Source organism: Hypanus sabinus, assembly GCF_030144855.1.
Source record: "Hypanus sabinus isolate sHypSab1 chromosome 24 unlocalized genomic scaffold, sHypSab1.hap1 SUPER_24_unloc_17, whole genome shotgun sequence".
Taxonomy (NCBI): Eukaryota; Metazoa; Chordata; class Chondrichthyes; order Myliobatiformes; family Dasyatidae; genus Hypanus; species Hypanus sabinus.
In genome coordinates, this window is record NW_026778930.1 from 64,740 (window position 1) to 75,716 (window position 10,977).

Genomic DNA, 10,977 nt, shown 5'->3' on the forward strand with positions numbered 1-10,977 from the left:
CAGAGATGAAGCAGCAGCTCCCTGATATTCAGACAGAGAGAAGGGTGTCCCAGACAGAGATGAAGCAGCAGAACCCTGATCTTCAGTCAGAGAGAAGGGAGTCCCAGACAGAGATGAAGCAGCAGCTCCCTGATCTTCAGTCAGAGCGAAGGGAGTCCCAGACAGAGATGAAGCAGCAGCTCCCTGATGTTCAGTCAGAGAGCAGGGAGTTCCAGACAGAGATGAAGCAGCAGCTCCCTGATATTCAGTCAGAGAGCGTGGAGTTCCAGACAGAGATGAAGCAGCAGCTCCCTGAGATTCAGTCAGAGAGCGTGGAGTTCCAGACAGAGATGAAGCAGCAGCTCCCTGATATTCTGTCAGAGAGAAGGGAGTCCCAGACAGAGATGAAGCAGCAGCTCCCTGATATTTTGTCAGAGAGAAGGGAGTTCCAGACAGAGATGAAGCAGCAGCTACCTGATATTCTGTCAGAGAGAAGGGAGTTCCAGACAGAGATGAAGCTGCAGCTCCCTGAGATTCTGTCAGAGAGAAGGGAGTCCCAGACAGAGATGAAGCAGCAGCTCCCTGATCTTCAGTCAGAGAGAAGGGAGTCCCAAACAGAGATGAAGCAGCAGCACCCTGATCTTCAGTCAGAGAGAAGGGAGTCCCAGACAGAGATGTAGCAGCAGCTCCCTGACGTTAAGTCAGAGAGAAGGGAGTTCCAGACAGAGATGAAGCAGCAGCTCCCTGAGATTCAGTCAGAGAGAAGCGTGTTCCAGACAGAGAGGAAGCAGCAGCTCCCTGATATTCTGTCAGAGAGAAGGGAGTTCCAGACAGAGATGAAGCAGCAGCTCCCTGATAATCTGTCAGAGAGAAGGGAGTTCCAGACAGACATGAAGCAGCAGCTCCCTGATATTCAGTCAGAGAGAAGGGAGTCCCAGACAGAGATGAAGCAGCAGCTCCCTGATATTCTGTCAGAGAGAAGGGAGTCCCAGACAGAGATGAAGCAGCAGCTGCTTGATATTCAGTCAGAGAGAAGGGTGTTACAGACAGAAATGAAGCAGCAGCTCCCTGATATTCTGTCAGAGAGCAGGGAGTTCCAGACAGAGCTGAAGATGCAGCTCCCTGATATTCCGTCAGTGAGAAGGGAGTCCCAGACAGAGATGAAGCAGCAGCTCCCTGATCTTCAGTCAGAGAGAAGGGAGTCCCAGACAGAGATGAAGCAGCAGCTCCCTGATCTTCAGTCAGAGAGAAGGGAGTCCCAGACAGAGATGAAGCAGCAGCTCCCTGATCTTCAGTCAGAGAGAAGGGAGTCCCAGACAGAGATGAAGCAGCAGCTCCCTGATCTTCAGTCAGAGTGAAGGGAGTCCCAGACAGAGATGAAGCAGCAGCTCCCTGATGTTCAGTGAGAGAGCAGGGAGTTCCAGACAGAGATGAAGCAGCAGCTCCCTGAGATTCACACAGAGAGAAGGGAGTCCCAGACAGAGATGAAGCAGCAGCTCCCTGATATTCTGTCAGAGAGAAGGGAGTCCCAGACAGAGATGACGCAGCAGCTCCCTGATATTCTGTCAGAGAGAAGGGAGTTCCAGACAGAGATGAAGCAGCAGCTACCGGATATTCTGTCAGAGAGAAGGGAGTTCCAGACAGAGATGAAGCTGCAGCTCCCTGATATTCTGTCAGAGAGAAGGGAGTCCCAGACAGAGATGAAGCAGCAGCTCCCTGATCTTCAGTCAGAGAGAAGGGAGTCCCAGACAGAGATGAAGCAGCAGCTCCCTGATATTCTGTCAGAGAGGAGGGAGTTCCAGACAGAGATGAAGCAGCAGCTCCCTGATAATCTGTCAGACAGAAGGGTGTTCCAGACAGAGATGAAGCAGCAGCTCCCTGATATTCTGTCACAGAGTAGGGAGTTCCAGACAGACATGAAGCAGCAGCTCCCTGATCATCTGTCAGAGAGAAGGGTGTTCCAGACAGAAATGAAGCAGCAGCTCCCTGATATTCCGTCAGAGAGAAGGGAGTCCCAGACAGAGATGAAGCAGCAGCTCCCTGCTCTTCAGTCAGAGAGAAGGGAGTCCCAGACAGAGATGAAGCAGCAGCTCCCTGATATTCAGACAGAGAGAAGGGTGTCCCAGACAGAGATGAAGCAGCAGCTCCCTGATCTTCAGTCAGAGAGAAGGGAGTCCCAGACAGAGATGAAGCAGCAGCTCCCTGATCTTCAGTCAGAGCGAAGGGAGTCCCAGACAGAGATGAAGCAGCAGCTCCCTGATGTTCAGTCAGAGAGCAGGGAGTTCCAGACAGAGATGAAGCAGCAGCTCCCTGATATTCAGTCAGAGAGCGTGGAGTTCCAGACAGAGATGAAGCAGCAGCTCCCTGAGATTCAGTCAGAGAGCGTGGAGTTCCAGACAGAGATGAAGCAGCAGCTCCCTGATATTCTGTCAGAGAGAAGGGAGTCCCAGACAGAGATGAAGCAGCAGCTCCCTGATATTCTGTCAGAGAGAAGGGAGTTCCAGACAGAGATGAAGCAGCAGCTCCCTGATATTCTGTCAGAGAGAAGGGAGTTCCAGACAGAGATGAAGCTGCAGCTCCCTGATATTCTGTCAGAGAGAGTGGAGTCCCAGACAGAGATGAAGAAGCAGCTCCCTGATCTTCAGTCAGAGAGAAGGGAGTCCCAAACAGAGATGAAGCAGCAGCACCCTGATCTTCTGTCAGAGAGAAGGGAGTCCCAGACAGAGATGAAGCAGCAGCTCCCTGATGTTCAGTCAGAGAGCAGGGAGTTCCAGACAGAGATGAAGCAGCAGCTCCCTGAGATTCAGTCAGAGAGCGTGGAGTTCCAGACAGAGATGAAGCAGCAGCTCCCTGATATTCTGTCAGAGAGAAGGGAGTCCCAGACAGAGATGAAGCAGCAGCTCCCTGATATTCTGTCAGAGAGAAGGGAGTTCCAGACAGAGATGAAGCAGCAGCTACCTGATATTCTGTCAGAGAGAAGGGAGTTCCAGACAGAGATGAAGCTGCAGCTCCCTGATATTCTGTCAGAGAGAAGGGAGTCCCAGACAGAGATGAAGAAGCAGCTCCCTGATCTTCAGTCAGAGAGAAGGGAGTCCCAAACAGAGATGAAGCAGCAGCACCCTGATCTTCTGTCAGAGAGAAGGGAGTCCCAGACAGAGATGAAGCAGCAGCTCCCTGACGTTAAGTCAGAGAGAAGGGAGTTCCAGACAGAGATGAAGCAGCAGCTCCCTGAGATTCAGTCAGAGAGAAGGGTGTTCCAGACAGAGAGGAAGCAGCAGCTCCCTGATAATCTGTCAGAGAGAAGGGAGTTCCAGACAGACATGAAGCAGCAGCTCCCTGATATTCAGTCAGAGAGAAGGGAGTCCCAGACAGAGATGAAGCAGCAGCTCCCTGATATTCTGTCAGAGAGAAGGGAGTCCCAGACAGAGATAAAGCAGCAGCTCCCTGATATTCTGTCAGAGAGTAGGGAGTTCCAGACAGACATGAAGCAGCAGCTCCCTGATAATCTGTCAGAGAGAAGGATGTTCCAGACAGAGATGAAGCAGCAGCTCCCTTACATTCTGTCAGAGAGAAGGGAGTTCCAGACAGAGATGAAGCAGCAGCTCCCTGATATTCTGTCAGAGAGAAGGGAGTTCCAGACAGAGATGAAGCAGCAGCTCCCTGAAATTCTGTCAGAGAGAAGGGAGTTCCAGACTGAGATGAAGCAGCAGCTCCCTGATATTCTGTCAGAGAGAAGGGAGTTCCAGACAGAGATGAAGCAGCAGCTCCCTGATATTCTGTCAGAGAGAAGGGAGTTCCAGAGAGATGAAGCAGCAGCTCCCTGACATTCTGTCAGAAAGAAGGGACTTCCAGACAGAGATGAAGCAGCAGCTCCCTGAGATTCAGTCAGAGAGAAGGGAGTCCCAGACAGAGATGAAGCAGCAGCTCCCTGATGTTCAGTCAGAGAGAAGGGTGTTCCAGACAGAGATGAAGCAGCAGCTCCCTGATATTCTGTCAGAGAGAAGGGAGTTCCAGACAGAGATGAAGCAGCAGCTACCTGATATTCTGTCAATGAGAAGGGAGTTCCAGACAGAGATGAAGCTGCAGCTCCCTGATATTCTGTCAGAGAGAAGGGAGTCCCAGACAGAGATGAAGCAGCAGCTCCCTGATCTTCAGTCAGAGAGAAGGGAGTCCCAAACAGAGATGAAGCAGCAGCACCCTGATCTTCAGTCAGAGAGAAGGGAGTCCCAGACAGAGATGAAGCAGCAGCTCCCTGACGTTAAGTCAGAGAGAAGGGAGTTCCAGACAGAGATGAAGCAGCAGCTCCCTGAGATTCAGTCAGAGAGAAGGGAGTTCCAGACAGAGATGAAGCAGCAGCTCCCTGATATTCTGTCAGAGAGAAGGGTGTTCCAGACAGAGATGAAGCAGCAGGTCCCTGATATTCTGTTAGAGAGAAGGGAGTTCTAGATAGAGATGAAGCAGCAGCTCCCTGATATTCTGTCAGAGAGAAGGGAGTTCCAGACAGAGATGAAGCAGCAGCTCCCTGATAATCTGTCAGAGAGAAGGGAGTTCCAGACAGAGATGAAGCAGCAGCTCCCTGATATTCTGTCAGAGAGAAGGGAGTTCCAGAGAGATGAAGCAGCAGCTCCCTGACATGCTGTCAGAAAGAAGGGACTTCCAGACAGAGATGAAGCAGCAGCTCCCTGAGATTCAGTCAGAGAGAAGGGAGTCCCAGACAGAGATGAAGCAGCAGCTCCCTGATAATCTGTCAGAGAGAAGGGAGTTCCAGACAGAGATGAAGCAGCAGCTCCCTGATATTCTGTCAGAGAGAAGGGAGTCCCAGACAGAGATGAAGCAGCAGCTCCCTGATATTCAGACAGAGAGAAGGGAGTCCCAGACAGAGATGAAGCAGCAGCTGCTTGATATTCAGTCAGAGAGAAGGGAGTTCCAGACAGAGCTGAAGATGCAGCTCCCTGATATTCCGTCAGTGAGAAGGGAGTCCCAGACAGAGATGAAGCAGCAGCTCCCTGATATTCAGACAGAGAGAAGGGAGTCCCAGACAGAGATGAAGCAGCAGCTCCCTGATCTTCAGTCAGAGAGAAGGGAGTCCCAGACAGAGATGAAGCAGCAGCTGCCTGATAATCTGTCAGACAGAAGTGTATTCCAGACAGAGATGAAGCAGCTGCTCCCTGATATTCTGTCAGAGAGAAGGGAGTCCCAGACAGAGATGAAGCAGCAGCTGCTTGATATTCAGTCAGAGAGAAGGGTGTTACAGACAGAAATGAAGCAGCAGCTCCCTGATATTCTGTCAGAGAGAAGGGAGTTCCAGACAGAGCTGAAGATGCAGCTCCCTGATATTCCGTCAGTGAGAAGGGAGTCCCAGACAGAGATGAAGCAGCAGCTCCCTGATATTCAGACAGAGAGAAGGGAGTCCCAGACAGAGATGAAGCAGCAGCTCCCTGATCTTCAGTCAGAGAGAAGGGAGTCCCAGACAGAGATGAAGCAGCAGCTCCCTGATCTTCAGTCAGAGAGAAGGGAGTCCCAGACAGAGATGAAGCAGCAGCTCCCTGATCTTCAGTCAGAGAGAAGGGAGTCCCAGACAGAGATGAAGCAGCAGCTCCCTGATCTTCAGTCAGAGCGAAGGGAGTCCCAGACAGAGATGAAGCAGCAGCTCCCTGATGTTCAGTCAGAGAGCAGGGAGTTCCAGACAGAGATGAAGCAGCAGCTCCCTGAGATTCAGTCAGAGAGCGTGGAGTTCCAGACAGAGATGAAGCAGCAGCTCCCTGATATTCTGTCAGAGAGAAGGGAGTCCCAGACAGAGATGAAGCAGCAGCTCCCTGATATTCTGTCAGAGAGAAGGGAGTTCCAGACAGAGATGAAGCAGCAGCTACCTGATATTCTGTCAGAGAGAAGGGAGTTCCAGACAGAGATGAAGCTGCAGCTCCCTGATATTCTGTCAGAGAGAAGGGAGTCCCAGACAGAGATGAAGCAGCAGCTCCCTGATCTTCAGTCAGAGAGAAGGGAATCCCAAACAGAGATGAAGCAGCAGCACCCTGATCTTCAGTCAGAGAGAAGGGAGTCCCAGACAGAGATGTAGCAGCAGCTCCCTGACGTTAAGTCAGAGAGAAGGGAGTTCCAGACAGAGATGAAGCAGCAGCTCCCTGAGATTCAGTCAGAGAGAAGGGTGTTCCAGACAGAGAGGAAGCAGCAGCTCCCTGATATTCTGTCAGAGAGAAGGGAGTTCCAGACAGAGATGAAGCAGCAGCTCCCTGATGTTCAGTGAGAGAGCAGGGAGTTCCAGACAGAGATGAAGCAGCAGCTCCCTGAGATTCACACAGAGAGCGGGGAGTTCCAGACAGAGATAAAGCAGCAGCTCCCTGATATTCTGTCAGAGAGAAGGGAGTCCCAGACAGAGATGAAGCAGCAGCTCCCTGATATTCTGTCAGAGAGAAGGGAGTTCCAGACAGAGATGAAGCAGCAGCTACCGGATATTCTGTCAGAGAGAAGGGAGTTCCAGACAGAGATGAAGCTGCAGCTCCCTGATATTCTGTCAGAGAGAAGGGAGTCCCAGACAGAGATGAAGCATCAGCTCCCTGATCTTCAGTCAGAGAGAAGGGAGTCCCAGACAGAGATGAAGCAGCAGCTCCCTGATATTCTGTCAGAGAGGAGGGAGTTCCAGACAGAGATGAAGCAGCAGCTCCCTGATAATCTGTCAGACAGAAGGGTGTTCCAGACAGAGATGAAGCAGCAGCTCCCTGATATTCTGTCACAGAGTAGGGAGTTCCAGACAGACATGAAGCAGCAGCTCCCTGATCATCTGTCAGAGAGAAGGGTGTTCCAGACAGAAATGAAGCAGCAGCTCCCTGATATTCCGTCAGAGAGAAGGGAGTTCCAGACAGAGATGAAGCAGCAGCTCCCTGCTCTTCAGTCAGAGAGAAGGGAGTCCCAGACAGAGATGAAGCAGCAGCTCCCTGATATTCTGTCAGAGAGAAGGGAGTTCCAGACAGAGCTGAAGATGCAGCTCCCTGATATTCCGTCAGTGAGAAGGGAGTCCCAGACAGAGATGAAGCAGCAGCTCCCTGATATTCAGACAGAGAGAAGGGTGTCCCAGACAGAGATGAAGCAGCAGCTCCCTGATCTTCAGTCAGAGAGAAGGGAGTCCCAGACAGAGATGAAGCAGCAGCTCCCTGATCTTCAGTCAGAGAGAAGGGAGTCCCAGACAGAGATGAAGCAGCAGCTCCCTGATCTTCAGTCAGAGAGAAGGGAGTCCCAGACAGAGATGAAGCAGCAGCTCCCTGATCTTCAGTCAGAGCGAAGGGAGTCCCAGACAGAGATGAAGCAGCAGCTCCCTGATGTTCAGTCAGAGAGCAGGGAGTTCCAGACAGAGATGAAGCAGCAGCTCCCTGAGATTCAGTCAGAGAGCGTGGAGTTCCAGACAGAGATGAAGCAGCAGCTCCCTGATATTCTGTCAGAGAGAAGGGAGTCCCAGACAGAGATGAAGCAGCAGCTCCCTGATATTCTGTCAGAGAGAAGGGAGTTCCAGACAGAGATGAAGCAGCAGCTACCTGATATTCTGTCAGAGAGAAGGGAGTTCCAGACAGAGATGAAGCTGCAGCTCCCTGATTTTCTGTCAGAGAGAAGGGAGTCCCAGACAGAGATGAAGCAGCAGCTCCCTGATCTTCAGTCAGAGAGAAGGGAGTCCCAAACAGAGATGAAGCAGCAGCACCCTGATCTTCAGTCAGAGAGAAGGGAGTCCCAGACAGAGATGTAGCAGCAGCTCCCTGACGTTAAGTCAGAGAGAAGGGAGTTCCAGACAGAGATGAAGCAGCAGCTCCCTGAGATTCAGTCAGAGAGAAGCGTGTTCCAGACAGAGAGGAAGCAGCAGCTCCCTGATATTCTGTCAGAGAGAAGGGAGTTCCAGACAGAGATGAAGCAGCAGCTCCCTGATAATCTGTCAGAGAGAAGGGAGTTCCAGACAGACATGAAGCAGCAGCTCCCTGATATTCAGTCAGAGAGAAGGGAGTCCCAGACAGAGATGAAGCAGCAGCTCCCTGATATTCTGTCAGAGAGAAGGGAGTCCCAGACAGAGATGAAGCAGCAGCTGCTTGATATTCAGTCAGAGAGAAGGGTGTTACAGACAGAAATGAAGCAGCAGCTCCCTGATATTCTGTCAGAGAGCAGGGAGTTCCAGACAGAGCTGAAGATGCAGCTCCCTGATATTCCGTCAGTGAGAAGGGAGTCCCAGACAGAGATGAAGCAGCAGCTCCCTGATCTTCAGTCAGAGAGAAGGGAGTCCCAGACAGAGATGAAGCAGCAGCTCCCTGATCTTCAGTCAGAGAGAAGGGAGTCCCAGACAGAGATGAAGCAGCAGCTCCCTGATCTTCAGTCAGAGAGAAGGGAGTCCCAGACAGAGATGAAGCAGCAGCTCCCTGATATTCTGTCAGAGAGAAGGGAGTTCCAGACAGAGCTGAAGATGCAGCTCCCTGATATTCCGTCAGTGAGAAGGGAGTCCCAGACAGAGATGAAGCAGCAGCTCCCTGATATTCAGACAGAGAGAAGGGTGTCCCAGAAAGAGATGAAGCAGCAGCTCCCTGATCTTCAGTCAGAGAGAAGGGAGTCCCAGACAGAGATGAAGCAGCAGCTCCCTGATCTTCAGTCAGAGAGAAGGGAGTCCCAGACAGAGATGAAGCAGCAGCTCCCTGATAATCTGTCAGAGAGAAGGGAGTTCCAGACAGACATGAAGCAGCAGCTCCCTGATATTCAGTCAGAGAGAAGGGAGTCCCAGACAGAGATGAAGCAGCAGCTCCCTGATATTCTGTCAGAGAGAAGGGAGTCCCAGACAGAGATGTAGCAGCAGCTCCCTGACGTTAAGTCAGAGAGAAGGGAGTTCCAGACAGAGATGAAGCAGCAGCTCCCTGAGATTCAGTCAGAGAGAAGCGTGTTCCAGACAGAGAGGAAGCAGCAGCTCCCTGATATTCTGTCAGAGAGAAGGGAGTTCCAGACAGAGATGAAGCAGCAGCTCCCTGATAATCTGTCAGAGAGAAGGGAGTTCCAGACAGACATGAAGCAGCAGCTCCCTGATATTCAGTCAGAGAGAAGGGAGTCCCAGACAGAGATGAAGCAGCAGCTCCCTGATATTCTGTCAGAGAGAAGGGAGTCCCAGACAGAGATGAAGCAGCAGCTGCTTGATATTCAGTCAGAGAGAAGGGTGTTACAGACAGAAATGAAGCAGCAGCTCCCTGATATTCTGTCAGAGAGCAGGGAGTTCCAGACAGAGCTGAAGATGCAGCTCCCTGATATTCCGTCAGTGAGAAGGGAGTCCCAGACAGAGATGAAGCAGCAGCTCCCTGATCTTCAGTCAGAGAGAAGGGAGTCCCAGACAGAGATGAAGCAGCAGCTCCCTGATCTTCAGTCAGAGAGAAGGGAGTCCCAGACAGAGATGAAGCAGCAGCTCCCTGATCTTCAGTCAGAGAGAAGGGAGTCCCAGACAGAGATGAAGCAGCAGCTCCCTGATGTTCAGTGAGAGAGCAGGGAGTTCCAGACAGAGATGAAGCAGCAGCTCCCTGAGATTCACACAGAGAGCGGGGAGTTCCAGACAGAGATGAAGCAGCAGCTCCCTGATATTCTGTCAGAGAGAAGGGAGTCCCAGACAGAGATGACGCAGCAGCTCCCTGATATTCTGTCAGAGAGAAGGGAGTTCCAGACAGAGATGAAGCAGCAGCTACCGGATATTCTGTCAGAGAGAAGGGAGTTCCAGACAGAGATGAAGCAGCAGCTCCCTGCTCTTCAGTCAGAGAGAAGGGAGTCCCAGACAGAGATGAAGCAGCAGCTCCCTGATATTCTGTCAGAGAGAAGGGAGTTCCAGACAGAGCTGAAGATGCAGCTCCCTGATATTCCGTCAGTGAGAAGGGAGTCCCAGACAGAGATGAAGCAGCAGCTCCCTGATATTCTGTCAGAGAGAAGGGAGTTCCAGACAGAGATGAAGCAGCAGCTACCTGATATTCTGTCAGAGAGAAGGGAGTTCCAGACAGAGATGAAGCTGCAGCTCCCTGATATTCTGTCAGAGAGAAGGGAGTCCCAGACAGAGATGAAGCAGCAGCTCCCTGATCTTCAGTCAGAGAGAAGGGAATCCCAAACAGAGATGAAGCAGCAGCACCCTGATCTTCAGTCAGAGAGAAGGGAGTCCCAGACAGAGATGTAGCAGCAGCTCCCTGACGTTAAGTCAGAGAGAAGGGAGTTCCAGACAGAGATGAAGCAGCAGCTCCCTGAGATTCAGTCAGAGAGAAGGGTGTTCCAGACAGAGAGGAAGCAGCAGCTCCCTGATATTCTGTCAGAGAGAAGGGAGTTCCAGACAGAGATGAAGCAGCAGCTCCCTGATGTTCAGTGAGAGAGCAGGGAGTTCCAGACAGAGATGAAGCAGCAGCTCCCTGAGATTCACACAGAGAGCGGGGAGTTCCAGACAGAGATGAAGCAGCAGCTCCCTGATATTCTGTCAGAGAGAAGGGAGTCCCAGACAGAGATGAAGCAGCAGCTCCCTGATATTCTGTCAGAGAGAAGGGAGTTCCAGACAGAGATGAAGCAGCAGCTACCGGATATTCTGTCAGAGAGAAGGGAGTTCCAGACAGAGATGAAGCTGCAGCTCCCTGATATTCTGTCAGAGAGAAGGGAGTCCCAGACAGAGATGAAGCATCAGCTCCCTGATCTTCAGTCAGAGAGAAGGGAGTCCCAGACAGAGATGAAGCAGCAGCTCCCTGATATTCTGTCAGAGAGGAGGGAGTTCCAGACAGAGATGAAGCAGCAGCTCCCTGATAATCTGTCAGACAGAAGGGTGTTCCAGACAGAGATGAAGCAGCAGCTCCCTGATATTCTGTCACAGAGTAGGGAGTTCCAGACAGACATGAAGCAGCAGCTCCCTGATCATCTGTCAGAGAGAAGGGTGTTCCAGACAGAAATGAAGCAGCAGCTCCCTGATATTCCGTCAGAGAGAAGGGAGTTCCAGACAGAGATGAAGCAGCAGCT